Source organism: Acomys minous, assembly GCF_964271855.1.
Source record: "Acomys minous genome assembly, chromosome: 17".
In the NCBI taxonomy this organism is placed as follows: Eukaryota; Metazoa; Chordata; class Mammalia; order Rodentia; family Muridae; genus Acomys; species Acomys minous.
Window position 1 is genome coordinate 50,808,969 of NC_140500.1, and position 27,177 is coordinate 50,836,145.

Here is a 27,177-nt window from a genome sequence, read left to right on the forward strand (position 1 = left end):
CCAGCACTCAGGAGGTAGAGGCAGGCAGATTGCTGTGAGTGTGAGGCCAGCCTGGTCCACAAAGTGACTCCAGGACAGCCAAGGCTACACAGAGACCTTGTCTCAAAAAAAAACCAAAAAATAAAAAAATAAAAATAAATAAATATTTTTTAAAAATGCCCTCAAAGCCAGGGTGGTGGTGGTGGCACACACACTTAATCCCAGCACTCTGGAGGCAGAGACTGGTGGATCCCTGTTTGAGGTCAGCCTGGTCTACAGAGTGAGTTCCAGGACAGCCAGAACTACACAGAGAAACCTTGTCTTGAAAAACCAAAAAAGAAAGAATGAAAAAAAAATGCCTCCATAATATCAGACTATAGGCAAGCCTGTAGGGCATTTTCTTAATTAGCGATTGATGGGGAGAGGGACCAGCCCATTGTGGGTGGTGTCATCTCTGGGCTGGCGGTCCTGCGTTCTATAAGAAAACAAGCCTAAGCAAAGCCAGAGGGAGCAAGCCAGTAAGCAGTACTCCTCCATGGCCTCTGCATCCGTTCCTGCCTCCAGGTCCCTGTCCTGTTTGAGTGCCTGTCCTGACTGCCTTCACTGATGGGCAGCGCTGCTGTGGCAATGTAAGCCCAGCAAACCCTTGCCTCCCCAACTTGCTTTTGTCATGGTGTTTCATCACAGAAATGATAACCTTAACTAGAATGGTGATAAACTGGTAGTATTTTCTCTCCCCCATGAACTCTATAAACAGAGAAGGGGTGCCCATTTTTTTGTGGTGTGACGATGCTTGAAGAGGAAGATAGGGAGAGAAAATGGCTTGCTTAAAGAATAACACAGAGCGTGAGCGTGGCTGGCAACACATTGTCAAGGAGAAGTGATGGGGGAACAATGAGACTAGACAGGGAAACCTGCGGCTGATACACAAACCCTCCCCACCCAAGATAAGCCAGGCGAAGTGCGTCATGAGCCACTGGAAGATTCTAAGCGAGAGACATCATAATCAGCTCTGAGATTTAGGAAACCCACCCTGGCTGTTGTGAGGAGAAAAGGGGTGAGTGTATTGAGTAGAAGACAGAACCTTCACCGTGTTGCATCTGTTGTCACAATAGATGTTCTATCCTCTAAAGTGACTGTGAGAGGCAAGAGTACAGCAAAGTGTGAAATTCACTGTGGCTACTCCTTGCTGGGGGCATTTAGAGGTAGGAGAAATGGTAGTCACTAGACAGCTCACATGATTTCTATGGGAGACAATTTCCAAGATTGTGGTCAATGGTCTTCACATCCTGCTGTCTAAACCCTTGAATAACCCTCTCTTCGTAAAGGCGGGCTGTACCCAATACTTCCTTTTAGCAAAAAGAATGTAGCTAGAGTAGTAAGATGAGACTTCCATGACTGTGCCACAGAAGACTGAAACTTCCATCTGGCTGGCATTGTTTTCCCGTCCTCTCCTGATGGCCCCCACCCTTTCATCCACTCAGTTCAGTCTGATGAGGCTCCCTGTAGAGAGGCCCTTGAGACAAGGAACTGAGTAGTCCAGCCGCCCTCAAGAGACCAAACCCCATCAGCAGCCACTTGCAGGGAGCTTGCAAGCAGTCCCAGCCTCAGCTGGGAGAAAGAATCACAGCTGAAGGCAGAGCCTCCTTGTAGCTTGAGAGACAGCCCAATACAAGTGACTCACATAAGCTTTGCCTGGCTTCCTGACCCACAGGCACTGTTAAGCCAGAAATTGTCTTGTTTTAAGCCGCTAAGTTGGGACAAGTTTGTTACAAAGCACCCGGAGTGAAAATACTCTCATATAACGGCAGACACCAAAAGAAGGCACAGTATCGAAAAGAGGGAATGACAAGAATTCACATATATGGCCAGGAGAGCAGAAATAAGACAGGAGAGTTTTATTTCTGGCCAGTAGGCTGGTGCTGTGATCCACAAAGGACTCATGTGAGCATGCTGGGGGTTAGGGATGAAATGGTGTCAGGGCTTCTGTGGGCTTATACACACCCTTATGAGATGCTTGCGGGGTTCAATGCCAGTTACCACTACAGGTTTCATTTCTATGTCGTGCCCAAATTCTTGTTTCGAGTTTATGATTCTGCGTTTCTGAACGCTTTTCTAAAGACATTTATTAATGAATTTGGCAGTCGGCTCTGCACTGCCCACTTCAAATTTGTCTTTCCCTGTCTCTCGATGATGAACCCAGTGGTGCACGCCATATAAACCATTAACATGAATCTTTTCTATTCATTATCTGTCCTCTTTAGAGCCCACTTAGAAACTGTGAAAAATCCATACTCGGTGAGATAGGAGTGTGAAGTCAGGGTCTTCACAGCTACAGAGTCAAGATCTTTTTTTTGCTTGAGCTTATTGCCTGTCATGGTTTCATGGATTGTCACAGGTCCCTCATCCCAGCTTAAACTGTCCCACTTCATCTTACAGTAGAACTATCAAGAGAATAGAGGTAGGGGTCGGGTACCACTTCATTGCTCTGTGGCTTCAAGGAAATGTACTGACCTTTCTGAGCCTCTCTGTGGGACTGTTTTTGAGGAGGCTAAAAGAGTTAAAGCAAAGACTGAGCACAAACTCCCAAATGCCCAGATCTGCGACGAAGCAGCTAACCTTTGTAGTTTCTTACCTGCCTGGCAAACCCTACATACTTCTAAATGCTGCCAAGCCGGCAGCTGCCGGAGACACGTCAGAAATAGCCTGCAGAGCAGTTTGCTTTCAAAGAGAAACAGACCAGGGGGTGTGGGGAGGCAACCAGCAGTAGGCCCAGCCCTAAGTCTGGAGAAACTTGGCAGCAGCAAGAGGCACACTGCTCAGCGTGTGTGTCTACAGGACCTCACAAGCTCAGCACTGTCTCATCCACCCCGCGCCCCCAACATTTGTGAGCAAGATCAATTGAGGTTAATCCTTGGCCTGAAATCACCTTGCTGGGGTTTATTCTCTGTCTCTCTGTCTCTGTCTCTGTCTGTCTCTTCTCTCTGTCTCTCTGTGTCTATCTGTCTCTGTCTCTCTGTCTCTGTCTGTCTCTGTCTTTCTGTCTCTCTGTGTCTGCCTGTCTCAGTCTCTCTGTGTCTGTCTGTCTCTGTCTTTCTGTCTCTCTGTGTCTGTCTGTCTCAGTCTCTCTGTGTCTGTCTGTCTCTGTCTTTCTGTCTCTCTGTGTCTGCCTGTCTCTGTCTCTCTGTCTCTGTCTGTCTCTCTGTCTCTCTGTGTCTGTCTGTCTCTGTCTTTCTGTCTCTCTGTGTCTGCCTGTCTCTGTCTCTCTGTCTCTGTCTGTCTCTCTTTCTGTCTCTCTGTCTCTCTGTGTCTGTCTGTCTCTATCTCTCTGTGTCTGTCTGTATCTCTGTCTCTCTGTCTCTGTCTCTCTGTCTCTGTCTGTCTCTATCTCTCTGTCTCTCTGTCTGTCTGTCTCTGTCTCTCTGTCTGTGTCTGTCTGTCTCTATCTCTCTGTCTCTCTGTCTCTCTGTCTCTGTCTCTCTGTCTCTGTCTGTCTCTGTCTCTCTGTCTCTGTCTCTGTCTGTCTCTTCTCTCTGTCTCTTTGTGTCTATCTGTCTCTGTCTCTCTGTCTCTGTCTGTCTCTGTCTCTCTGTCTCTGTCTGTCTCTGTCTTTCTGTCTCTCTGTGTCTGCCTGTCTCTGTCTCTCTGTCTCTGTCTGTCTCTCTTTCTGTCTCTCTGTGTCTGTCTGTCTCTATCTCTCTGTGTCTGTCTGTATCTCTGTCTCTCTGTCTCTCTGTGTCTGTCTGTCTCTGTCTCTCTGTCTGTGTCTGTCTGTCTCTATCTCTCTGTCTCTGTCTCTCTGTCTCTCTGTGTCTGTCTGTCTCTGTCTGTCTCCCTGTCTCTATGTGTCTGTCTGTCTCTGTCTATCTCTCTGTCTCTCTGTGTCTGTCTGTCTCTGTTTGTCTGTCTCTTCCTCTGTCTCTGTCTGTCTGTCTGTTTGACTGTCTGTGATACCAAGGCTTTTCCACCTTCTGCCAATACAGTTTGTTTTCTCTCCTTAACTTCTCTCGAGGCAGGAGGAACAGATGCAGGGACTGTTTGAGAAACTATGCAGCACACTGAACAGCTGTTGCCAGCAGTTCATAGCATTTACCTCAGAAAATGATGGGATGCTGGTTGCTGTATGGGCTATGCACCAGTGCCTTGGCTTCTTTGTCTTTAGTCTGGAAACCAACACTGGTCTTCTAGCCCTAAGTAGTGATGTAGTTGACTCTATCATATTGTTTAGATTCAGGGTAGATAACTAACCACCTCTTCAAAAAGCCCCTTCCTTATAATCCTTATAGTCCACTCTTCCCTATTCTTGCTATAATTATTACTAATGTCTTTTCAGTAACCTGTTACATTTTCTTCCTAACACAATATGATTGTGTCTACATTTAGAGTCAAAGCACTATTTAGTAGTGGCACCGAGATTGAAAAATTTAAAATATAATGTGCTATCCAGTATGTTAGTTATGTATTCATGTTGACTAGAGTTGAAAGATTTACTCCCAGTTGGGTATTCCTTGTGCCTGGTACCAGAGGTGTTCAGTTTTCCAAGTTGGGGGGCATTTGCGTAGACTTTGCTGATTGAGCACACTTAATCTGAGATTCCCACCATCTTCGGAGCAAACATGAGACTCAAAATCTTTTGGTGGTGGCATATTTCAAGTTTCCAAGTTTTTCATCAGGCTTAGTCAACCTGTGTGACAATGAGAACAGTGTCACTAGTGCACTTTACATTGTTTGTGGTATAATGATAATTTTATGTTTTAGACTAAATAAACTAGAATATTGTAATCATTGTTGGCAGCTTCTTCTTCCTACTATCAAAACTGTAGACACTAGGACATTTCAGTTGTATTTCTGTGGGGCAGTACTGAACTATCCCTTTCATACAGTCCTAGTAAAAACTGAGATGTCAGTAGTCTCTATAAATACTAGTGATACCAATAATTTAAAACCCCCTCTAACGGTTTCAAAAGTTCATTTGTTTAAAAATAGAACTACGTGCCCTTTAACATTCCATATCCATTAGGTATATACTCTATACAAACCACTATGCAAGATGCTTTCTACTAGGGGTACAACATAAGTTAATCAGGAAGGACCAGAAGCCAAACATAAGGCACTCAGTCAAAAAGGCTGAGTGCTTGCAAGATTTGTGATGTAGTTCATATATTTGAAGGCAGAGCTGAGTGAGTGTCAGAAACAAGTCTCCAAAACCACAACTCTGCCTCTGGGTGGTTGTTAGTGCTACTTTTTCCTATTGTATTCCCTCCTGTGAACATAGTAGAGGCAAATCTGAGGGCAGTTTCCAGGGTTGTCGTGGGTATGAGCTCCAAACAGTGCTCTCGTTCATTGGCTTGTGTTGATCCAGTGAGGATGCCTGGTACCAATCACAGGTAGGCTGTGGTGATTGGCTGAGATGCTGTCCTGTGTTCAACCATGTAAACAGATATGTTGGATAACCTGACAGTGAACCTGGCTAAAACCAAGTGATTTGCCAAGAAAAAAAATCATTTCCAAAGGAAAGGAGGCTATTTTTAGACCAAAGGACACATGCTTAGTGGGCAGAGGGACAGGCTCATGATGCCCACTTTGATGTTTTCTCCAGAACAATCTTGAAAAATTATGGGCATCTTGGATGAAAGTAAAAGCTGTGACACTGGCACTAAAGCTTCTGAACAGCCAGAAAATGGAACAGGTATTAAAAAAGTGAAAGACTTTTTTTGTGTGTGTTTTTTGGTGTGTGTGTGTGTGTGTGTGTGTGTGTGTGTGTGTGTGTGTGTGTGTGTATGTGTGTGTTGTATGAAAATAAATGAGCCTCAAACATGAACCTTCCTTTAAAACATCAGTTCTCAATCTGTGGGTTGTGACCACTTTGGGGGTGGGTGGGTCAAACAACCCTTTCATAGGCATCGCCTAAGACCACCACAAACCATAGATTACATTACAATTTATAACAGTAGCAAAATTACAGTTGTGAAGTGGCAGAGAAAATAGTTTTACGGTCAGGGGGTTACGACAACATAAAGATCTGTACGAAAGGGTCAGCATTAGGATGGTTGAGAGCCACTATTTTAAAAGCATTGTTTTTGTCCATTGTGTCTGTTCGGGATAGCGACCTGTGCATGCAGATGCGGCAACAAAGAACCTTTTTGACCTCTGCACCACTTACTTTTGCACTCCTGTTATTAATATGCTCAACAGAAACAATTTGGCTGTTTCAGATGTTCTCAGACCATGGTGATGGGGAAGGCATGACTGTAGGCCAAGTGGCAGAGGCTGGTCACACACTCAGGAAACACTATGGCTGGAACTAGGGGCCAGGCTCCAAGCTGCACAGACTGCACCTCCCTGATCCACTCCAGTCAGCCAGGCCCCACCTCCTAAGGTTCCAGACCCTCTCCCCCCACCCCCCTCCATACAGCACTGCTGTCTGGGCAAACCTCACACATGAGCCTGTCGGGAACAGTTTATATCCGAGCTCTAACAATGTCTTGTCACCTCTGGAATATTGCTGCTAACAATTTATTGAGTCCTAACAGTGCAGAACATAGAATTAAAAACAGTTCTGGTCTATGAGACAAACAGCCGCTTCTCGCTAATATTATCTGAACATGCCCTGCAGAGAAATGCTTTCCCACTCAGAGTCAAAAATCTCTCTGCCTGCCTGCCTGCTTGTCTGTCTGTCTGTCTCTTTCTCTCTCTCAAAAAGAAAAAGACTTTCTGGTTCGTACACAGGAAATGTGTTTGTTCTTTCTTTGGGTTTGGGTTCCCCATTTCCAGTCTCATGACATAAAGCTGCCCACTCCACCTTCCCACCACTTCGGCTCCTATCCATGAACGTACGGGCTCTTTCCCCCAAGTCTCATCTGGGCACATTGCATTAGGATGGAGAACACTGGGCTTCAGGGCTAGGTGAAACTGCAGATCCTGAATAGGTCTTGGAGCAATGGATAAGCCCACTTGTGTTCTGAAGCCAAGTGGATACGTTGAAATACGTAAATGTGTCTATATTCATTTCATAAAGAGATGCTTGGAAAGGTGTGTGTGCATGTGCGTGTGCGTGTGCGTGTGCGTGTGCGTGTGCGTGTGTGTGTGTGTGTGTGTGTGTGTGTTTAACTCTCTTGTTTTCTTTCAGGCTACTCAGTTCCATCAGCACAAAGAGATGATGCTGAGGTCCTGTCCAAGCCGCAGGGGCAGAAAGAGCGGGGCTTTACTTACGCGTGTCCAAAGCATCATGAAATTAAAGAGTCGGCGTGTTGCCTGGGAAGCTCTCATTTGGAGAAAAGCCAAGGAAGCGCTGCTGCTTACAGGGTAACTCAGGGCTGGTGTGCACCCCACCCAGCCAGCATATTCATGGAGCCCTTTGAGTTTGTGCTTCCTTTTGCACGAAGGGTAAGGCTCTTCTTCAGTGCTGTGCTAATATCAGAGTTTTCTTTACATTATTCCTCATGACACAGATGCAGATTTCCTGGTGCGGCACGCACTGATTTCTACAAATCCCTGCGAGGTAATTCTCTAATATTAGAGAAATTAGCATCTCGGGAATGGAGAACTATAGAGATGCCCATAAAAGGGTGAGTGGTAGTTGGGGAAACATGTTTTCCTACCTGGAAGCTTTCATGTTTGATTAAATCTGTGAATTCAACATTTTTTTCCTCTCTCCTTATTTAAAATCCAAGCCAACTGGGGCCTTGCCTTTCTGGCCCAGACAGCAACCTACATGTCTAGCTTTGCAGGTAATGGTGATTCATCGTTGTAACCCAGGGGAGGGAAGAAAGCACACACAGAGGGCTTCTCTCTCGGCAGAACACAGGGTGTCATTTTTGGAACAGTCAGTAACTTCTACCTAAACATTGCCAGATTTATTTTAAAGGGACATTCCAAGGCTTTGTTTGTGTGCATTTATGATTTTTATATTTGAAGTTATTTCAGAGTAAAGAAAGAAAAGACAAGTTAATCATTCAAACATATAACCAAGTGTGGGGTTGTATTTGGCTACGTAAAACACCAGTAGTCATAAGGTCAGAATGCCCCATTCTGTTTAATTTTAAGTATTAAAAACAGCTAGGACTTTTAGTGGTAAAACCTTCAGTTATTTTTTCTGTTGTAACTGATTTTTTTTAATTCTATGATCTATGAGAGTTTTTTTTTTTTAATAATGTGCTGCACAACATTGCCTTGATGATTTGCATATTCAGAAAGTAAGTAGTTTGGGTTTTATCCTGAGGTGAAAAGGGAAATAATTTGCCATTAAATGACTAATACTTTTATCTCCTTAATTAAGCACTGAGCCAAGTGAGTCAGATTATTAATAAATCCCAAAATATTAGGCAAGGAATTCGGGGGAAGAGTTCCCTGCCTCGCACTACCTCGTGGTCTGCCTTTGGGCGTGCTGTTTCACTGGCGACACCCTCATGTCCACTCCCTTTCGCCTGACTGTCTCCAACCCACCATTTCTCAGTTTAATATCTGGTCCCAGATACTGCCTGACTAGTTTAGTTCTCATGGAGTACTCTTATTTTTCTTATGAAAAAAAATTATACTTTATCATATCTGGTCAACATTTATGGTCTGTATCCGGACCATACTGTTAGGTACATGCAGCTGCAGGGTCAAGTGTGGCTGCAGTGGTCGAGTGTTCACATTCAGCAAAGGCTCAGTTGATGTCAATTAACTCTTTTAGCTGATATTCCCTTCCATCTTGGTGCAGGGCAGAAGTGGAAAATGACTCCCACTTAGAACTTACACAAACCGTAGGGGTTAAAGAGTCCAACCTCTGTCTCCAGATGAGGGCCACCTCTGGCCTTATAATTAGTTAAAATTTCCATCCCATAATGGGCGTTGATAACCTCTATAAGAGTATCCTGCCAGTTCAACACTGCTCCTAATACAGACTCAGGAAACTGTCAGTATACACAGGTGTCTGTGATCACCCCCATGATCCTCCTGGTAGTCACTGCCTGTGTGGTCGCCTCCCACCGCCTGTCACCGGTGAGTGAGGAATGGGCGCTGCTGACTTCCTAGGTTGTTACGCGCAACTCCATATAGGTCACTTGATTGGCTAATCTTAATTATCAATTTGATTGTATTCATGGATGCTTTCAGGATTAGTAAAGCGTATTTCTGGGGTGTGTCTGAGGGTGTTTCCAGAGAGAGTTAAGGAAAGAATACCCATCATGAATGTGGGGAACGGGAGTTGTGAGGAGTCCCAGCCCAAGTCCTGGGCCTTAAAGACCAAAGGCAGAAATCCAACTCATACAAACACAAAAGCACTCTCTCTGTCACTATCTCTGTCTCTGTCTCTCTTTCTCTCTCTGCTTCTCTCTGTCTCTGTCTCTGTCTCTCTGTCTCTCTGTCTCTGTATCTCTCTGTCTGTCTCTCCCGTGCCCCCCCCACTGCCTCTTCATATGATATCACTGAAATTGCCAGACAAAATGAACCTTTCCTTTCTTGAGTTGCTTTGTTCAGGTATGTTGCCACAACAACGAAATAACTGAGCCCTAAGAAGCATGACGACCCGTGTCTGAGTGTCCTAGAGCCCAGTTTCCTGAACTTGAGACATGACCACCATACAGTGTTTCATAACTGAGTACGGCAGTCACAAAACCCATCGGACAGTAAAGGGTTTCTGAACACACAATGACAAGAGGTTAATTCAGACTCAAACACATAATGAATGTGAAACGTTTCTGGCAAGTCTCACCCTTGGTGTCCTGTGATGTTGCAGCCTTGGGTTTGAATTCAGGACATATGTTCTTTGTTCTGTCCGTGTCATCAAGCTACGCAATGCAAATAGACTATTGTACATTGTAAACTCCAATATATATACTGCTTTTATGAAAATATAAATATACATATTATATTTATAAAGATATAAAATGTTATTCATATTATGTAATATGATATATTTGTATATATTCTGCTTTTTTGTTTGTTTGTTTCAAGACACCGTTTCTCTGTGTAGCCTTGGTTGGCCTGGACTCTCTTTGTAGACCAGGCTTTCCTCAAACTCACAGAGATCTGCCTGCCTATGTCTCCTCAAGTGCTGGAATTAAAGGCATGCACCACCACACCCAGCTATATGCTGCTTTTGGAAATACAGTGGTTTAATTTTAGAAAATGAAGATTTTCAACATTCTTCCCACTGTCATTCCTTTGTGTGTAAGTATTAAGTGGACTCTATCCTAAGGTTGTATTATATTATGATTTTTGCTATTCAATAACACTGGCCAAGTTTCTGACCTGAGTATCAGTAAAAACACACAAGCAAAAGCATTCAATGAATTGTGCCTTGGGATTAAGACAGAGCTGTCAACATTTTCCAAAGTGGCCTTAAACATGCTCCTGCTACTTTGTCTGCATGGTCAGGGTTGATGATCACAAAATCAAAATATGGGCCAACTCTGAAACTGCTGAAGTTCATAGTGATTATCAGCAAATGTTCGGTTTACATTCCTATCTTACATACCAATATATACAGGACAATCTAGAAAGTTCTCACGTGTAAAGGGGCCATGTGTAGAAAACGCGTAGGAAGTCCTATTTTAGAGAACACATTTTGGGCTAATCCAGCTGTCATGCTAGAAAATCTAGGCGACATCGGAGCTTTTTTTTGTGTGTGTCACTGCTATGACAAAGTCCCCAACAAAACTATTGTAATGAAGAGCTCCTTTGACTCACGGTTGGAGCATACTGTCCACTCTCATGGTGAGGCCATGGCAGCAGGAGCTTGAGGCAGCTGGTCTCACTATATATGTGGTCCAGGTAGCAGAAGGTGACGAATGCTCAGCTCTCAGCACCTTGGCCTGTTCAGAAGGCGACAGGCAGGCTGCATTTGCTCCTGGCGTGAACCACACCCAGCCCCATCTTGTGTCATGGTGCGCTTCGCCTTCTTTTTGTTTCCATTTTCTACTTTGTTGAGTTGTTTTATGTTTGTTTGTCTGTTTTGTTTTGTTTTAAAAATTGTTGTTGCTATTGGTTGGTTGGTTGGCTGGTTTTAGGTTATTTGTTTGTTTTGCATTTAGGTTGACTCTGGTTGGGGTCATCTGATCCTCTGCAATAGCTACGCTGTGTTAGGCTATACATTATACCCTACACTTCAAGGTCCGAGTTGTTTGATTCATTCCTTCGATACTTTCCTGTTTTATTTTTTATCATATGATCTTATTATAAAGATAATAAATCTCAAATGACGCACAAGTATATAAGGCAGATAAAAGCGACATCTGTCCCCCATGATTAATAGTTTAGGTTCTACATCTTTCAAAGTTTTTATGTTTGTGGGTTTTTTTTAATAAGCTGGCACATATGCATATGCATACAAATTTTGTTTGTATAAACAAGATCATTTAATAGTCTTTTGTAACTTAAAAAAATCTCAGCAATGTAAATATATTTAAAAGCAGTAACTTACATTTACTGGGTTATTCAGGCTCAAAATGATCTTCCTGATTCTCAAAACTTGTGTCGCACAATTACTGTCTCTGCTTTAGAAATATGGTGGCATGACATCTTAGAGAAGCCGGGTATCTTTTCTGGTAACATACAGTTGGGAAGAGGAGAGCTGGGATTCAGTCTTCAGCAGCTGTGTGTCAGAGGCAGCAGGCAGGCAGCATCCATCTCACTGTCTAGAGCTGACTCTGCAGAGCAGTTCCCACATCTCTCTGACTTACCTTGCTGCACTCTGTGGACTCTGTGCACTCCTGCCCTTGAATGGGTGTTCCTCCGCTCGATACTCCCCCAACCACCTCCGTTTGCTTGTTATGGTTTTGTTCCACTGTGGCCTCTGAATCCTTTTCCAAGGTATGTTTTGCCCTCTTATTTTGTCTGAGGAGAGTGTTAAAGGCTTTGCACCATATGAGAATCTTATTCATAAAATTTGTTGGGCCTTATCTCTCAAAGAATAAATACATTTGAAAGGCGATGGTCCCTTCTTCCTCCTCCTCCTCCTCCTCTTCTTCTTCTTCTCTTCTTCTACTTCTTCTCTTCCTCCTCCTTCTTTTTAGATAGGGTTTCTCTGTGTAGCCTTGGCTATCCTGGACTTGCTTTGTAGACCAGGCTGTCCTTGAACTCACAGCAATCCACCTGCCTCTGCCTCCCTGAACGCTGGGATTGCAGGCGTGCTCCACCATGGCCAGCCCCTTCTTTTTCTTTCCTTCCCTGATTTGGACAGCTTGTGCCTGACTCAGTTCCTTCCCGGTCTTCTGCTGAATGTTCCCAGCAACACTTTGGCCTTACTCCCATGGCTTTTACATTTTTCTTTTGAGAAAGAAAATCTACTTGCTATCTGGACTGGAACTGGGAGAGGGATGGGAGGAAACACAGGGGCATAGAGAGATGAAGCAACTATACTTGATTTACAGCCTAAGAAGCTAGAACAATGTGTCTCTAAATCCACATCATGTCACAACCCAGGCCACTCCCAGATATGACCCAGTCATTATACAGGGAAAAGCACTTTTTTTTTAGAAGACCTAAGTCCTCAAACAGGAGGTGGGCCTTTTGCTCTGTTCTTGGCATGGGGTAGTATGTAATGTTCATTTTTTTGAGATTCAAAAATCTATCATGATTTGGGAGAACTGGTGGCTTCCCAATTGACTTCGTGGCAGAAAGCTCTGGGCCTTTTTATAAAACACATTGATCGGCAGCTTGTGAAGCACCAAGTCTCTCTGATGAACTCTGCTTCTGGAGCTTCCCACACAGTCCTCATAAAGCTACACAGTGTGCACAGGTAACCATGAAGTGTTGTCATGACAACCCTCCAGTGTTGTCATAGGAACTGTTAACACAAGGGTACTGAGAAGGAGGTTGTTGACACTGGAGGAGAGAATAGAATTGATTCTGAAGGTAAGCTGCAGTCAGTCAGTACTTCCTTTCCACATTAATGGAAAGAGAAGGATTGCAGCCATTCCCAGACTCAAAGGGAAACAGCTCTAAGTTTGACTTGCAATGTCTGAAACATCATGTTGCAGCATGTGTCATAAAGACAAGTTGAGGGGTGCCTTTAAGACTGGGTTCATCTCTATTCCTCATTATCTGGAATTAGAACCATGTATAACTGACTTAATTTTGTATCCTTGGTCTTTCTATATGTGCTTGTTGACTATTGTTTTTTTTTTTTTTGGAATGACAAAGTTTTTATCAAGATATGTAAACAAAAAAATTGTATAAACTGTATACAGTATAAACTGTCCAGACAAACAAGTGAAAACTTTATCATTAGAGAAATATCATTTGGGACAGAAATACAGTAGATATGTATGATTTCAGCATTAAATATAATATTGAGTTTGATTTCTCCCTCTGCCTTTTCTTTTCATATTGACTAGGTTTATGGTTCTGTGTGACTGTGCCATAAACTTTGGTGTCTGTCTGTCTTATTAATAACAGAAGTTTGGATTAGGTTCTAGACTTGAGTAGTATTTTCTTAATTTTCAAAACTAACTTAAAAATATTTTGTGTGTATGAGTTTTTGCCTGCACATATGTCTGTGTACCACATGCATGCCTGGTGCTTGCAGTGGCCGGAAGAAGACACCAGATCCCCTGGAATTGGCATTACAGACAATTGCGAGTTGTTTTGTGAGTTCCAGGAATCAAACCCAGGCCCTCTGGAAGAGAAACAAATGTTCAAAATTGCTGAGCTATCTCTCCAGCATTATTTCCTGAAATTAAAAACCTGAGGTGTAAAATCCAGACACAGTTGTGTAATTCCAGTGTTGGGGGTAGATGGATCCCTGGAGCTCATGGCTAGCAAGCCTAGCAGAATCAGTGAACTCCAAGTTCAGAGAGAGAACCTGTGTCAAAATATAAGGTGGAGAGTAACTGAAAAAAAAAAAAACCAAACCACAGCTGACATTGACCTCTGACCTCTTCATGAATACACATACCCTCACACATGTACACATAAACACACAAACATGTGCAAAGAAACACACACACACACACACACACACACACACACACACACACACCACAACCTTCATTTTCAATAGCACGGATCATATTACTAGAGACTAAAATGGGATACTCTGGTTGTTTTCGTTGTGTCCTTGGGAAATTATGTATTAGCTCTGAGATTCAGTTTTTTCTTTGACTAAATAAACATATTTTACCAGATGGTCTTAACAGTTTCTTCAAATAATCCAATCCTTTTGAAGGTATTGGGGGACTATTTAGTGACTTGGTAATATTGGTTATTTTTTTTTCCTCGCAAATAGTTTCTGATTTCAGTTGGTCTAGGAACAGTTGAAAACACACTACAAAATGCCATGAAAGTGCCCACTCCTGTGACCTGCCTGAAGACCGCATCTCCTATCAAGCCTACCACGCCTTCCCAGAAAGCTCCTTTTCAATATGAAGACCTCAAGCTGCATGGATTCCACCTACCTGCATGGCATTCTTGCCCACCCCCTTTCAAATAGAGACCCTCAAAAGACCCCTGCCCCTTAAAGAGGAGTCCGAGCATCTCTTCCAACTACCAAGTGACTGCCTGTGAGCATCCTCTGTCTCAACAAAAGCTCTGTTCTTATACTGAGAAACATCACCTATCCCTAGCTGAACTGCAGGCACTTCTGATAGCGCATTCAGGCGTCAACACTGAATTGTCCCAAGACTGGACCCTAAGCACCACTAAACTGGTCTATAGGTTGGCACCAACAGAGCAATAGGAAACTGAGATCTAAGCACCCACTGAGCAAAATGGAGATTAGATGCCCTGATAAGTACCTATCTCCAAATGTCAGATGTCTATGTCCCATTGCAAAAACATGCACAAAAAATAACGACAATTTGTCTCTCAAAAAAAAACATGTACGCTCACAGTCATGTTCCCTGTGAAAGGCAATTTAGATGTTGTATAAGACAAAAACTTCAAAATAGCAATAACAAATATTATCAAGGAACTCAAAGAGAATAAGATTAAATTCTGAAAAGAAGATTGTGAAAACACAAAGAATTGAGTGAAATGAAAGCAATCCATGATATGCAAACAGAATTTAATAGAGATATAATTTCTGAAGTAAAGCCAAGCAGAAATAAAACTCAAGATAAAAGATCCAGGTAGTCAATTTAAAAACTAGGGGCAAAGTTTCAACAACTGATAGGATGGAATAGAAGAAAGAATATCAGGTTTTAAAGGCAAAGTAGAGGAATTGAATCATTCAGTTTAAAAAAGGGGGACATCTGGAAAGTAAACTATGAGCAGAGTACACAGGGGAAGAAACCCAAGTGAAAAAACACAGAGAATACTTGTAATAATAACAGGAAAAAAATAAAACTTTCCCTAATCTAAGGAAAGAGATGCCTGTCAGATGCAAAAGGCATATAGAAAACCAGATAGGATCAGAAAAGAAACTCCTCTCATCATACAAAAGCCAAAACACTAGACAGAGAGAACAAAGAAAGGATATTGAAGCTTCTAGAAAGATTGCGTCATGTGTAAAGGTCCATCAGAATAGTAGCTGAGTTCCCAATAGAGATTGGAGAACCAGAGGGCTTGCACAGATGTTCTACAACTTATGAAAGACCACAAATGCCAGCCCAGGCTTCCATGTGCAAAACTGTAAGTCATAAAAGAATGAGAATGGAAATATTTCCATGATAAAAACAGATTTAAGAAAGTTTATGACCACTAAGCCAACCCTACAGAGTATACTGGGAGAATTATTTACTGTGAAAAGGTTAAAAGTTTTCAGCACCTACATGGTGGCTTACTAAGGTTCCATGGTTCTGATTGGCCTGTTCTGAATTTCAAGGACACCAGGTAGACACATGATTCACACACAAACACACACACACACACACACACACACACACACACACACAGAGAGAGAGAGAGAGAGAGAGAGAGAGAGAGAGAGAGAGAGAGAGGGAGAGAGAGAGAGAGAGAGAGAGGGAGAGAGAGAGATCTATATAACAGTGAGGGTGGGAACTCACACAGGACAGGCACGTGGCAGCAGAAGACAACACAGAGGCCTGTGGAGGGATGCTGCTTACTGTCTTGCTTATCCTGTCTTGCTCATCCTGCTTTCTTATAGAAGCCAGGACCACCAGGGATGGCATTACCCACAATAGGCTGGGCCCTCCCCATCAATCAATAATTTAAAGAATGCCATACAGGCTTGCCTACAACCCGACCTTAGGGAGGAATTTTCTTAATTGAAGTTCCCTCTTCTCAGATGACTTTAGCTTGTATAAATTGACATAAAATGATCTGCTTATCAGTATCTTCTTTAATTGTTCTCCACCTTATTTTTTTTTTGAAACAGTGTTTCACTAAAATTGGAGTCCCACTGGACTGGCCAGCCAGTGCGCCCCACGGATCTACCTATCTCTACTCCACCTCTTCTAGGGTTGGAGTTCAGATATTCATAAAATAAAAGTAAATAAATATTTTTGAAAAGAATTTCCACAATGAGTTTGTTACAAAATAAGATTTTTAAAAGCTCAACACAACAAAATGACAGAATTAATACACATTCTTCAATAATAATTCTCAATATTAGAAATATCATTTACCCAATAAGAGACACAGACCAGCAGGTTGATTAGAAAACAGGATCCATCTTTTTGTTGCCTCCAGCGAACACCTATCATCATCAAAGACTCAGAATAAAAAGAGAGGGAGAGGGCGTTCCATGAAACAAGGAAACAAGCAGGTGTAGCTATTCCAATATCTGGCAAAAATATATATCAAACAACAATTAGTCATAGGAGATACAGAAGGTCACTTTGTGCTCATTAAAGAGAAATCCACCAGTAGGATCTTACAATCCTAAACATATAGGCTTAAAACACAGGCACACCCAGTTTCATAAAATAAATACCATTATATCTAAAACTACAGATTAAACAGAACATATTGCTAGTGAGTGACCTCACTGCTTTATTCTTACCAGTGAAAAGGTCATCCTGAAAAAAAAAAACTAAACAGGGAAACCCTGGAATTAAATTACACCATAAATCAAATAGATCTAACAGATATCTACAGAAAATTCCACCCAAGCACTAAAGAATACAGGATATTCTCAGAAGCCCCTGGAACTTTCTCCAAAATTAACTACATATTAGGTTATAAAACAAGTCTTAACGAATATAGGAAAATTGAAATCACATCCTGCATTCTGTCTGAACACAATGGCGTAAAGCTGGATATCAACAACAATAGCAACTACAGAGAGTACACAAACTCATGGAAACTAAGCAACATACTACCGAATGTTAATAGGGTGAGAAAAGAATTCAAGAAGAAAGTTTAAATTTTCTACAGTTGAATGAAACAATATAAATATGCATAGTGTATCATATTATCATTTATATTATAAAAATATATTCCTATATATAGAAATAAACTTCATCAATATATAATAAAATATAATAAAAGCTTTTAGGCAGTTAATTAGAAAAAATCCTGAAGAAGCCAAAGGATCCAAAGACTCATGGATTTATAGGCTATTATGAAATGACTATCCTGCCAATAAAGATGTATGGATTCAGTGCAACTCTTATCAAAATTCCAATGCATATCTTCACAGAAACTGAAAAACAGATGTTAAATTTCAAATGGAAACACAAAGTACCAACGGTAGACAAAACAGTTGATGGAGGGATCACCAGTTTAGATATCCAATTGTATTTCAGAGATTCAGTAGTAAAATCAGCATGCTACTAGCCTAAAAACAGACTCATTGATCAATGGGCTGTAAGTGAGGAGACACAAAGATGGTCATACTCCTACAGCAACCTGATTTTTGACAAAGAAACCAACAACACACATTGTAGAAAAGACAACCATCTTTAACACATGCTTCTGGTCAATCTGGATAGCTCCATGTAGAAGAATGAAACCAGGTCCTTATCTCTCACATTGCACAAAACTCAACTGCAAATGGGTCAAGGACCTCAGCATAAGACCTGGCACCCTGAATCTTGTTGAGGACAATGTAGGGAGTCTACTTCAACCATGGGTACCTGAAAGGACTTTGGAACAGGAACAGGGTACATGGCCATTAAGGCCAACAATTAATAAATGGGACCTAGGCCTAGGGTTATTTAGATAGAAACACTATAGGTTCAGCTATAAACTCCCATTTTTATACATTACCTAGAAGCAGGTCTTTTCTATAACAACTCAAAATGGACTAACTACAAGTAGCTGGGGTCTGGGACACTATTGAGTGGGAGAAGAGGTTAAAACTATGGACCCAGTATCTAGCATCATAATGCCCTTGAAGTTTGTTGTATTTTTAAGAACAGCCAAATAATTTCAAGCTTATTATCTCCTTTGTTCTTCTCCCCAGCTTTTGAGGGGGACAGGGTTGGTATGCTTGTACCACTGGGCAGAGGGAGAAATGTACAATCCAGGAAGATGAGGCAACATAGTTCAAGTCCACCTTGCACAATGAGGAGGAGTGGGCGTGATCCACAAGCTTGGTTCCAAAGCCCATGTTTCTCTTCTGACCTGTGGCACTTCCTTCCTTGTAAATATCTTCTTGCATTAGAACTTACAGCATGGTCTGACTGTTGTCATTAAACTAAGGTCAGTATTCACATCCAAAGACAACTGGAGCGTTCCTTGTTATTAAAAAAGAAAAAAAAAAGATCCCTCTATGTTGGATTTTTCATCCCTATTTATCTATAAGATAATAAAAAACAAACAATTCACAAATCCTGGGGAGAGATCAGAAAAATAAATCCTGCTGTTACTCTTGAGCTATAAGCACAGTGAGCAAGTGCCGTAATTAGTAGCAAATGTTCTGTAGCCTGTGCTATTTCACCATGCTAACCATAAAGCAAAGGCTGCTTTACCTCACAAGTCTTTAAGACTCACAACTATCATTGCCCCCATGTTATAACAGCCACTGAAATTCTCAAGTCACACCCCCAATGGTCATTTGGAAGCCAGCTGCCTCCTTGTGCTGTGTCTCAGGATTATCGCTAATAGACAAATCTGCTCAGCTTTGAATTTCTTTCTATTTAAAAAAAAAAGAAAGGAAAAGAAAAAAGATGTTTATGGAAAATGCTGTGCTTGGGGACGTTAAATGGAAAGTGCTTTGAAAGACCAGGCAGGCATCCAAGCTGACCTCAAGGCCAAAGTCCCTATGAAAGCTGATGGTCTCCAGCCCACTGGTACCAGGCAGTGTGGGAGAAGCTGATAGTGGATGGATGTCATGAGAGTCTCCATCCTTTCTGGAATACCTGCTCTTGGGGCAGAAGGCTGAAAGAGGCAGATTAGTGCACCGCAGCAACTTCATGCTTGTGTGTACAAGGAGCAGAGGCTCAGCATCCACAGTCCATGGAAGATTAGCAAGGAAAGATAGTATTTAAATGTGTAGTTAAGACCAGGATTCATCATGGAAACAGCCTAAGTGTCCCTCAGTAGAAGAATGGATAAAGGAACTGTGGTACATTTACACTATGGAATACTATTCAGCTATTAAAAACAAGGAATTTCCAAAATTTGTGGACAAATGGATTGAACTAGAAATGATCATAATGAGTGAGCTAACCCAGAAGCAGAGAGAGTCAAATGGTATATACTCACTTATAACTGGACACTAGCCCAAGGGGCAGGTCCCATGAAAGTCTGCACCTACCAGGAAAGTGAGACAGAGGGGAGGGCATCCTATTGAGACTCTAGATGAGAAAAATATAGGAGATAGGGAAATAGATGGATCCAGAGGGTCCTAGAAACCTACAAGAAGAACACTATGATGGGTAGATCTGGGCCCAGGGGTTCTACTCGATCTGGGGCACCAACCAAGGACAATATGTGCAGTCATCATCAAACCCCTACCCAGATCTAGCCAAGGGGCAGAACATTCTCCACAGTTAAGTGGAGACTGGGGACTGACTTTCACACAAACTCTGGTGCCCCATATTTGGCCATGTCCCCTTGTTGGGGAGGCCCAATGGCACTCGAAAGAAGAATAGCAGACTACCAAGAAGAAACTTGATACCCTAGAATCATATTCAGGGGGAGGAGGTTCCCCTCAGTCACAGTCATAGGGAAGGGGAATGAGGTGAAAGCGGGAGGGAGCGAGGAATGGGAGGATGCATGGGATGAGACAGCAAATGAGATGTAATATGAATTATTTTATTTTTCAATAAAAATGTGTTTTTAAGAAAAGACCAGGATTTAAAAATAAGCAGAGAGAATGGCAATAAAAGACTGACAAGATAGGATATACAAATTGAAATGGGTCTTTTTGAGTGGCTAGTCCAAATGATTGTACTTGTAAGCAACAGAATCTCAGCTGAAACCAGTCTAAATGAAAACAAAGGAGCACACTGGATCAGATATAAAAATGACTGTTAATAGCACCAAATGGGGCTAGAATCAGGTCTTTAATCTGTCTCTGGGCCCGCTCACTTCCCACTCTACTCTTTCTAGAAAACTGGCATCTGCTCCCTTCTCTCTTCTTCCGACTTACTAACCCTTTCTTCCAGAGGAGGAGAGCATCTTTCAGCAACTTCAGCAGAAGCCACGGACAAGAGATTTGTCCCCTGGGGCTTTCAGATTCCCTGTCCCACTAGGGCAGTGTCAGCTTCATGCAGCCCATGGGACTGCAGAACTCTCTGGGGAACTGGCATCCTAAAGTAAAGGACGCAGGGCAAGCAAAACCATATATTCTGGACTCTGATAGTTTACCTGCTCTTTGCTAGACTGTTATTTCAGAGTAACTTGCAACAATCCCGTATTATTTTGCTAGAAGATCTCAAGGTTTTATTTTGAAAGATTTTTCGAAGGAGGGAAGAGCCTAGCATCTACAGGGTCCTACACTTTAATGCCCACAGCTGCCTTCCAAACAGATGACTGGCAGCTCACAACATCAGCAGTGCCTGCTCTGGCCACATCTGGTGTTGCCATAGATGACTACCCTAAAAATAAAAATAGCACAGGCAGACCCTGTTGATGCTTACCTGCGCAGAACAGGAAGCAGACAGCACGTTGCCAGCTTTGCCTTGCTATGCCCCCAGCCTTCATGTCTCTTATGAGAAATGTGTGTGGGCCTGTTAGTTTAGAAGACAGAGGAGGTAGGGTACTGTATGCATCGGAATAGTCAATCAGCCAAGTTAAAGGAGCCAGTGGGCACAGTCCACTTCTTCTCTTCCCGTGCTCCTGAAGTTCCCAACTTGAATGGATTTTCTGTCCCTAACTTCATTGTGACTGCAATTATTAGGAGGTCAAATGTGTTTCTCCTCTCTGAGGGACCACGGTAACTGGCACCTGGGACCTGTGAAATCACTCCTTCCCAAGGAGCACACAGCAGGTGTGCAATAGCTGTAGTGACGGGATTGAGATTGAGCCAGGCTCCTGAGTAATGCTTCCATGGAGAACAGATACATCTGTTAAGATTTCAGCCCAAGGGTCGGGCTCTCCCTTCCCTGCTCCTGAACCTGACCTTGCTAGATACGATAGAATCAACATTCCTTGCCATTCACGGATAACGCATCCGTAAATCTGATCCACCACAACCATTCTTGTGTCAAGAAGCAATATGTTGCAGTTGCATCATGGGACTCCTGGCTCTAGGCACAGCCAGACAGCCCATGGAGTGTTCGCATTACCAGACTGACGACTACATATCAGCAAGTGTCTCTATAGAGACAGAGCCTGGCTCCTTCCAACAAGAAGAGGTCATATCAAGGATGTGTCCTGTTCCTGAAGCTCTTGCTTTCTGAACTGGGAGTGGAGAGCCTCTGAAGGGAAGGTTGGCATGCAGTTTGTCAGGACTGGTTTCAATTTTTGGAATGGCTTGAGATCCTGGGAAGAAATGTCAAAGAACAGGATGAGCCATCCTGGCCAGGCCTCCCAAGACACACTTCAGGAAATGTCTTCCTGAAAGTTTTTCACAGGTACATGGAACAGTGTGAGTTGCTCAGTAAATGTGATTTGCTGGTTTGGGAACCTGCTTCCTTAGGGAAAAAAGAAAATTGAAGAGAATATATTAAGTGTCCACTTCTATTAAAGACACAGATCATAGTGATGGAACACACTTGTCATCAACCCCAGTTGTGGGGAGGACAGGGCTGGTGAATCCCTTGAGATCCCTATCCAGTCAGCATAGGTACTAAGAGACCCTGTTTGAAAAAGTATGTGGATGGCCCAAGAGGAATGACACCTGAGGTTGGCATCTACATGCACCTGCACACATGTGCACATGTACTTGTGTGTGTACACACACACACACACACACACACACACTGAGAACTTCTGACTGCCACCTTTCTTACCAAACTTTTCTAACCACAGCCTGCCTTTCATCATGATATTTCAAACCTCTCTTCTGTTCCTGAACTATTTCAGTCATGTTCTCATCATGGGGTCTTGTGCGCTCACTGTCTCCTCCGTCTGGTATGTCCTTTCTCCTGCTCCATCTTATCAAAGTAGGGTCAGCTAATACTTTTCTTCCTCCAAGATGGCATTCTGGACCACTCAGCGTGACATCGTTCTGCCCCAGCTCCTTGCTCCTCATTATCCTTTGTAAGGTCTTTGTGATGCGTACCACTATCTACAGTTGCTTCTCTCTACATGGATGCTATTGGGCCTTAGCAGAATGTAGCTTTGTCGAGGAAGGGTCCTTCCTGACCACTGTGCTCCCATCTAGCTTCCATTCTAAGTAGCATCCTGTGCTCATCTTCCCCAGGGCTCCCATAGGACGCCATCCTCTGCCCATGGCTGTGGGAAAGGTGACTTGGCTGTTTCACAGACAGATAAAGTTAGAAACCTGAGGATGTTTGGAATTTTGAAGCCTCCTTCATGTGGCAGCACCTCCCACAGCATGATTTTCCAAGGTTATTTCTGCTGAGCCTGAAATTTATGTGCTTGGCATTTGGTGGCATTTGTGGGACTTCCTTTTGGAGTTTTACCAGCTAGAGAGTAATGTTGTCTCTGTGTGTCAAGCTAAACCAGAGCTTTTTAGAATTCATGAAACTGCTCGGAGGCATTGGGCATTCTGTTTCCCAGTTTCTGCTTCTCAAATACTACTTCTAGCAGGCCTTACTGTGATTCCTGCCTGAAATAGAAAAAGATGAAGGGGACAGCATGCCTCACATGTTATGATGTCACAGGCCTCTCCCACTGACATTGCCAGTGCTCTTGCAGAGTGACTCAAAGGCCATGGCAAGTACCTGCTGTGACCAGCATCACTGATGTCAGGCTCTGAGTGTTGTGCTAGGTAAGCTGGAAAAAACATAGAGCTTGTGCTTTCCCCTCAGAAGAAGGAACTCTATTTACTATGGCTGTTGAGCATTAATGGGTAAGTAACCAGTTCCTCCATTCTTAAACAAGACATCTGTGAAGCATGCTCTTCAAAGCTGTCCCCAGTACTGGTTGTCGAAAAATTCAAATCAGCTCCTTGATGCAACTGAGTTGGTTTCTATTTCCAGTCTGGCTTCCAGTCTCCCCTGCTAATACTTCTTATACATTCACCTTTTAAATAAAACTGCTTGCATTAAATCCTTATCCCCAGATCTGCTTCGGTGCAGCCTAATCTAAGACAGCATTCTTCAGCTAAACATGAAAAATAAACTTAGATAGATGTGCTGCACCCATCCCACCAAACCCTCCCTTCCATGACCTTTGGCTTCTCTAATGGGCTAATATGCATTGTGAAATTCCAAGGAAGGGCTTGTGGCAGCACTTCTTTTGACTATGGAATTTGAAGGGCTATTTCCTTTTCTAAAGGAAGTATGTGTAATTGGTGTACCTTTGAACAACACAATTTAGGAATCACTTATCCCAGCTAAGGACATTCAGAAGTACATATCAGGAATCCCAGAACTCAGGAGGCTGAGGAAAGAGGACTATAAATTCAAAGCCATCTTGGGCTAATAATGAAACATTATCATAATATGATGATGATGATGATGATGATGATGATGATGATGATGATAATGGTGGTGGTGATGGTGGTGGTGATGATGGTGGTGGTGATGATGATGGTGGTGGTGGTGATGATGATGGTGGTGATGATGATGGTGGTGGTGGTGGTGGTGATGATGGTGGTGGTGATGATGATGGTGGTGATGATGGTGGTGGTGATGATAATGGTGGTGGTGGTGATGGTGGTGGTGATGATGGTGATGGTGGTGGTGGTGGTGATGATGGTGGTGGTGATGATGATGGTGGTGATGATGGTGGTGGTGATGATGGTGGTGGTGATGATGATGGTGGTGGTGGTGATGATGGTGATGATGATGGTGGTGATGATGATGATGGTGGTGGTGGTGATGATGATGGTAATGATGATGGTGGTGGTGGTGATAGTAAACAATCATTTATCCCATTACTTCATTCTTTATTTGGTGACAGTCCCCTGATCTTCAGTTTCATGCTATTGCCATTGGAATGCAGGAGCAACCTGCTTATTCTCTTGGCCAAAGTGGGTTTGGGCCAGAAGTAACATAAGATGTAAGAATCTTTCAGAGTTTCCCCCCTTCCCAGGCAAGTCTCATAGTGTAGTTGAACAGCTGCTCTCATCCCCTTGTTCCTCATCTTTGTCACGCTAAACACCACAGGATTAGAAACGAGCTGATAGGAGCTGGCATATGGATGGATAAAACACTGAGGATTGCACGGCACTCACTAGTGAGCCCTTCACACTATGGAACATGAGACAGGTAGATGCAGGACCCCAGGGAGGCTCAGCCAAGGACAGAGAGGCAAATGTAGAATTGACTTACAAAAATAATCACCCTCCACCCTGAGAAGTTCTAAACAGAAGCGTGCTTTGTCAAGAGAGCACATGTCAGGAGCACTAGTCATGAAGCCAGGACATTTAAGGGAGATATAGAGGGTGACAGGGGTGACTAGGGAGCCCTAGCCTGAGAACAGGAAGAAGCAAGACATTAGGGGACCAGTTTCCAATGTCTGGGGAAGAGGTGGATGCTGTGATGAGGATGAGCCTGGGCCAGATCGAATTCCTGTCCTTGCTTTGTGGACCCAGCTTCCTGAGTGATCTTGCTCTGTAAAAAGGTGAAGGGGTAGTAATCACTGTGCAAAGTTTGTGGGCACGAGCTGTAGAGGAATTAACAAACGTCTAACTATGAAGCCGGTTCTCAGGAAATGTTGTCACTTTAATTTACATATTGCTATCAGGTGCCTGCCTGTCCACTTTCTTCTGGGAAGAACCAAGATTCAAAGCCGAGTCTCTTTGCAGTGGGTCCTTCCCTATTAACAGGACTGATGCATGGGTTGACTTTATTGACTGTCTTTCATAAAGATTCTGTGAATCCTTGTGTCCTCTGTATATAATAACTTCAAAAATCTTTAGAAATTAAACATCCAAGAAAATGTTTACAATATTTTTTAATAAGGAGATGCATTCTATAGAATTTTACTTATCGTTATAATTTTTTGAAATGTGTAGATTTTTTTAAAAAATTAAAGTGGTAAAAAATGTTATTGCTACCTAACAGAATTCTGGGTGACTTAATATCATATTTATAATTGTTCCTCACAAAGGTGAAAAGCCTGCTAATGTTCTAGGTGTTCCTCCTGGCCCAACACTTAGGAGTTACTCATTTCCCTGGTTCTGGAAAAGAAAACCATATGCGTAGGTAGGACTCACCCCCTACCAGGAATTGACTTAAAAGACTATGAATCAAACGTGAAAAAAAAAGCCCAGCCTGTGTTGACGCTCCCCTTTAAAAAGGAAGGGGTGCTTCCTGCTTTTAAAGAAACTCAATTTGAAGTTTAGGAGTGGTCCACTTCCGGTCCTGGCAAGCACCTCACTGCTCAGAGCATCTGTGGATCTATTGGCTGGCAGTGTCTGCCTGTGTGGATGTGTGCACAGGCACACCCATATGCACCCACATGTGTGTCACGCACACACACACACACACACACACACACACACACACACACACACCGAGACTCAAAGTCTTAAAGTACTTTTGTGAATTCATTAGAACCATAATCGGCCTTGGGTAAGACCGTGGAATTATTAGGGAAGTAATTTCTGTATGTTAGTTTTTGACCCAGAGAGAAAGCATTTGCACTTTTTGCAAGGTGATGGCCACAAATATACCACCAGGCTGTGTGTGGGGTTGAATCCACCAAAAGTTTGTCTCAGGCTTCATTAAGAACAAAATAGTTACATGAGCCCTTCAGGATTTGAATGCTCCCCTTTTCACGGATCCATCACCCGTGTGTGTGTGGGTGTGTGTGTGTGTGTGGGTGTGTGTGTGTATGTGTGTGAATGTGGACATGAATGTGGAGATAAGAAGACAGCCTTAGATGTGGTCCTTCACCTTCCCCCTTGTTGCAGACAGTGTCGTTGTCTTTGCCTAGGCTAACTTAGCTAGTCCACAGGCTTCGGGGACTCTCCTGTGTTGCTGTGTCCAGCTCCCATGGGATCAGGTGACTTCATTTCTTTTTTTTTTTTAATTTATTCTTGTTACATTCCAATGGTCATCCCATCCCTTGTATCCTCCCATTCCTCCCTCCCTCCCATTTCCCCTTACTCCCCTCCCCTATGACTGTGCCTGAGGGGGACCTCCTCCCCCTTTATATGCTCATAGGGTACCAAGTCTCTTCTTGGTAGCCTGTTATCCTTCCTCTGAGTGCCACCAGGTCTCTCCCTCCAGGGGACGTGGTCAAATATGAGAAGATCATTATGACGGGCAGATTTGGGCCCAGGAGTCCCACTCAAACTATGGCACCAGCCAAGGACAATACAGGCCGTAACCTTCAAACCCCTACCCAGATCTAGCCAATGGACAGGATATTCTCCACAGTTGAGTGGACAGTGGGGTATGACTTTCACACGTACTCTGGTGACTTTATTTCTTATGTTCGCCTGGCAAGTGCTGTCCTCACTAAGCGGTCTCCTGAGCCCCACTCGCTTGTCTCTTTGATGTTTGTTTGTTTGTTTTTGTTTTTTACTTTACAATGCATCATCTGATCACAGCGTGTCTCACTCAGACTGATAAAGTCCATGAGCTGGAAAGCGTTTGGTGAAGAAATGCCGTGGTATTGAGTCAGAATGCTGACGCTACGCAGGACACTTTTATGTGGATTGGGATGCTCCAGCCAGAGAGAAAGAAAGAAAAACAAAAACAAAACAGAACAAAACTATCTCTTGCCAAATTCACTCCTCTCACTCCTCAGAAAAACCTGGCCAGCCTTTCTTTCCCAATAGGTACTTTAGGCAGCATCCAAGAGCATCTCAGGAGGCTAACATTTACCCCATGTCTGTTA

At 43.0% G+C, this 27,177-nt stretch overlaps 2 long non-coding RNA genes across 9 annotated transcripts in view; one reads left to right on the plus strand and one right to left on the minus strand.

The window, feature by feature from the left end:
- LOC311588692 overlaps positions 1–27,177 on the minus strand; it is a 413,254-nt gene that overhangs the window by 148,078 nt on the left and 237,999 nt on the right. The gene's annotated exons all lie outside the window — the stretch shown is intronic.
- LOC311588693 lies at positions 1,073–7,612 on the plus strand. The gene is made up of 4 exons (XR_014776307.1): positions 1,073–1,184; positions 5,579–5,668; positions 7,109–7,284; positions 7,431–7,612. It is a non-coding gene; the product is annotated as an uncharacterized lncRNA (long non-coding RNA).